Below are 4,943 nucleotides of genomic sequence, written 5' to 3' on the forward strand. Positions count from 1 at the left end.
TTTAAAACATAATAAATTAGATGTTATTTTATGCTCTTATGTCTGCAGTAGGCCTCACTGAAAATATAGACCCTAGCCTACTGCATGATAGATATTGGAATGTTGGCCATATTTCTGTCCAACAGTTACACAAGTTATGTTGTGTAAGTGAAATAAGCATCTCCAACTGAAGAGTACATATGAGGCTGCATTTTTTATTTTATTTTTTGCTTAATATTTCATAAAATTTCTTTTTTTTTTGTGACAATAAAGAGAATGGCTGAGAGGGAGTGCAGGTTGTGTGGATTATGTATTACTAATCACACAAGTCAAAAAGTCATTCACATTTTTTTCTGTAACTAAAACTAAATGCATTGGAAACTGATGTCCATTTTCCCCACAAACTGTCCTTGATGCAAAATCCTTCACATGGATAAATGGAAGGACAACCCAATGTCCACATTAAGGGTAGGCCCTATAGTGAAACACAGGAAACCAGTTTCATGCTAAATAGTCAAGTAGGCCTATATGGATACATTTGAAATTGATGTGTAAGAATTTTCAATTAGTTCTTTCTTTCTTTCTTTAGGTCTATTTAGATCAATTAGGCTATAGTTGGTTTTAGTGGCTGTTTGAATGCCTTTTATATATATAAAAAAAAATGGATTTGGAACCCTGTTACTATTATTGACAGGTATTTCAATAGTAGCCTATATGCAGACTAACAGACAACTAGATCTAAGTTATCATTGTTATTCTGAAGGGATGTCTTTCATCAGTGGTGTTAGTGAACACAAGGGGAAAACAGGTCTACTTCAATTAAGATCATTTCACCTTAGTAGTTGTGATTTACAGAAAGAAAAAAAAACATTGACTAGGCTTCCAATAACATTAACTATGTATGTTTTTTCAAAGTTAGTTAGTGAGTGAGTGAGTACGTGAGTGAATGAGTTAGTTAGTTAGTTACTTAGGGTTAGTTAGTTAGTTTTTTGTCTGGATCCAATGGGTCTATTAGTCTACTGTAAAGCCTATGTCTGTTTCCAGAGTAAACGGTGTCGCTGCAGTGATCATAGCCTACATATTATGATTATTTGCATGATCAGTGTCAGGGCAATATTTAGCGAGCATCTCCTTTTAGCCCGTGGAGCATCTTCTGTTAAACTGTGGGATCATTTGTGAACGATGACATGCAGAGGCTCTGCAGAAATCCATAGCGTAGTAGTTAGGGTACCATCTAGAGTTCATGCATCAGTAGGCTACGCTACGCTACAACAACGGAGGTATTCACGGAGCCATGCTCTGCAAAGGCATATGACTGAAAAAGGACATTAGGTAAAATTACGTTAACTTAGCGCTGAGTAGTTCCCCCTGCACCCACCTGACAGCACTGGATGGTTGTTATTTATCCTTGTCCCTGCGCAGATACCCCGGGGCCTGCAGAGACAAGCTGCGCGCAGAAGGGAAACGGCATGTAAACGTCCCAGCACCGACTCCCGCAGCAAGACAAGGCTACTACGGTTTCTTACCCCTTGTTCGAAGAGAGCCCGCAGTGTTATGATCATTGTGGGCAGCCCTACAGCAGCACGCTAATCGAGGTCGTTCGTCCTTCCCAGGTTTCTCTGTAGCGCACCTACTGCCGGGGATCCACCGCACCTTTGGGCGTCCGACGGATTAGTTAAATCGGTGTAGCTGATCCCACGCCAACCGCTATTGGTGGCTCTCCTGTCGCTGTCAAACCGCGAGGCTAATCCAATTAAGTGTTTAAAGGCGAGAAGCTAAGAATAGCCCCAATTACAGTAAAAGTTTCAGATCGTCCGCGTGGTGCTGGTGGCAATAGAGCAAATGAATGGGGCACCATGTATAGATAATGTCATTGATGAATTACCTGCCGGAGCGGAGCAGCCTTTACTAAGAGAACGTCAAAACAGCAATGCGATGATCACAAGGATTATTTTGGATCCGTGGTGGGAGCACTGAAGATAATACAAAGGAGCAGACCGTTGACATAGGTTACATATGGTACCAGGTAATGTTTCCACTGATCTATTCTTAATCATCGTCCTCCTTTCTATAGGGCTGTTTGACAGTTTGGTTAATTGAGGTGGGTGTCTTCATTTTTAGAGCCTACATTTGTTCAGATTTTTCAGATGAAATTAGGTAAAGGCACTAACGATAGCTAGACATTCACAGGACTGTAATGAGATTTACCTTTAAGAGTAATGCATAGTAGCCTATAGCCTTCATATTCAGGCCTGTGACGACAAAAGTCATCTTGGTGAAATGTGTTGTTTGTAAGAGGCTGCTTATGATGTAGCTACTTAAACTGCACTCTGAGCACAGTAGCTATACTACCACACTTTGTCATGGTACATGAACGTGGGAATGTGTTGTCACTCTACTGTAGTGAGAAAAGGCTGTAAGAGACCTAGATCCTGAAGAAGCATGTTGTCCCAAATTACCAAGGAAGCTTCTCCTCTTGTCTGTGTCTACATCATGTGGTGGTCTGCTTAATTGAGCACTAAGGTGGTTAGTATGTAACAGGGTAATAAGACTAGTTGTTGACTGGTTCATTAAAACCCTGGCTGGATAGGAGAATACAGATGCTTTTACATCCAGGAGAGAAAAGGTGTGGCAACTGAAGTGTAAACTGGACATGGTATCATATTATTAGATACTAAACTAAAGTTGGTTCTAGACAACAAAAGAACATCCTGCAATTGCATGAGACATATTTCATCTTAATTATCAATTTTTAAGGGTTGTGATTTAGGGAATGCAGGTGCTGCAATAGGATGCGAAAGTTTGATGTTATGGTAAGCGAGGGCAGAAGAGCCAATTAACATGTGTAGGTAAAAGCTATGTTGTTATATGCACAGCACAGTTCCTTTATGGTCTCTCCCCCCCCAGATATCCAGCAACACATGATAATAGTGTCTATATAACTAGCAACCAATACCCAGGTTTCTGTGTCGGTCCCTGTAGTGCAGGGGTGTCAAACTCAGCTTTCCTAAGGGCCAAACATAGAATTTATTGCTTTTATGTCATGGGAAAAGTCAAATATCTTTGACTGTATTATTGCATGTCTCATATAGGCTTCTCAGTTACAGTTTGGTCGACAAAAATGTCGAAGAAAATGCCAAAAACGTTTGAAAAAATCATACAAAATGTCGGAAAAAAAACATGAAAAGTGACAAAAAGTAGACGGGCCAAAATATATTGTGAACCTAAATGTATATAGGAGCCGGATCAAAATTAGCAAGGGGCCAGATTTGGCCCGCGGGCCTTGAGTTTGACACGTGTGCTGTAGTGTATGGCTTCACAACAGTAGCTTTACACCTGTAGACAGACCACTTTGAGGGAGTAATGCTGCAAAAGTTTTGCTCTAGAGTGAATGGGTGGGTGCACCTGGCAGGGTTCCTACTTTCTTCTTCGATCCCTTCTACATCATAACAACAAACCAGCGTGCAGCGATCCAGTAGGACTTTTTATATTTCTTAACAATATAATGATGTAATCACTAAATGGCCTTACATTTTAGGAAACCTTATAACCTCACTGTATCTGTGTTTTTTTGTTTTGTTTGTAGCCACACATTTAATCTTGTTGGACTTTCCTCATATTCAGTTGACAATCTTGGTGTCACAATCCAAGGATAAATTCAGTTTAAGAGCAGGATAATCAGGCCTAAAGTAATTAGGTTGAGTTTGTATCATTGGAAGCATGTTGCTTCGTTCAGTACACTATGTATATACATGGTTGACTGTGGGTAGCCTGTTGTATTACTGCTTTAAAACATTTACAGGAACAGACAAATAGAAAAATGGATCCGGTGGAATAAAAAGCATGATGGTTGGGTCTCACAGCCTTGGCCACACATCAGGAACAACCTGGTTCTTTTTTTTTTTTGTAATTGAGAGAATACCGTTGGAAGAAAACAGCAAGTCAGTTTTTGCTGACTTTTTAAACATCAATGAGTTGCAATTAGTTCTGCCCTTTGAGACAGATACTAATTAAAATGTTCATGTTAGCCTTTACTGTAATCTTCCAAAATGATGGCAATTTCAAGTCAAGTCTTAATTGGGTGTTTTGATATGCCCAGATTTACAACAACATGCAATCTTTTAGAAAATTGGAGAATGCATTGATCTTTTAGTGTGTGATTGGTTCAATTTGAATGTATCTACCTCATCTAATGTGTTTTAATATAGATTACATTTACCTTATTAAATCAGACTGAAAAGCAAAGAAAGACCAAAATATATATAGTCAAACTAATCTGTTGTGTTATATATGTTATATAACTGACGCAGAGCATCCCCTGTCTGATAGGTCAGGTTTGTTTTTTCCTCCATATTCTCAGCTGTAAATAGTTGTGGTAATACCAACCCAGTATGTGACATCAAACTAGCACAGGATCATGACACAGTTGCTTTGGTCCCAGAAGCACAGCTCCCTTTGATCAGAAGAAAGCCTATTAGGAAATGGGAGGGACAGAGAGAGCGAGAGGCAGTGAGACTTATCTGAAGTTAGATAACATGATTAGGGTCCAGAGCAAAGAACTGTCTTTTTCTCAGAACTATCTATCATAACTGTCTCTGAAGACAAAGTACTGTTGACAGGATTAAACAACAACAGTAATACCCTCACACAGAGTTGTGGCCTAAAAATGAAGTAAAGATGTGTAGTATAGGTGATTGGAAAAGAATTAAGTGGATAACAAGCTGGACTAATACAGAGTTTCCATTGTTGTTGTTTTTCAATTGAGTGTTGAAAGACATATAAGACATTCAGCTGTAGATGTTTGATTTGTAAACAAAGCCAAAGCCAAAAAAAATATGAAATATGACCTGTAGCAAAAGCTCTCACATGTGATGTGTTGGGTTTTTACATGTGTGTGTTTCATATGTATGTATGTGTACTCTATATGCGTACATCCTCAGGTGCGTACTTGGAATGTGTGCAGG

The sequence above is a fragment of the Sander vitreus genome, chromosome 17, assembly GCF_031162955.1.
Source record: "Sander vitreus isolate 19-12246 chromosome 17, sanVit1, whole genome shotgun sequence".
Classification (NCBI taxonomy): domain Eukaryota; kingdom Metazoa; phylum Chordata; class Actinopteri; order Perciformes; family Percidae; genus Sander; species Sander vitreus.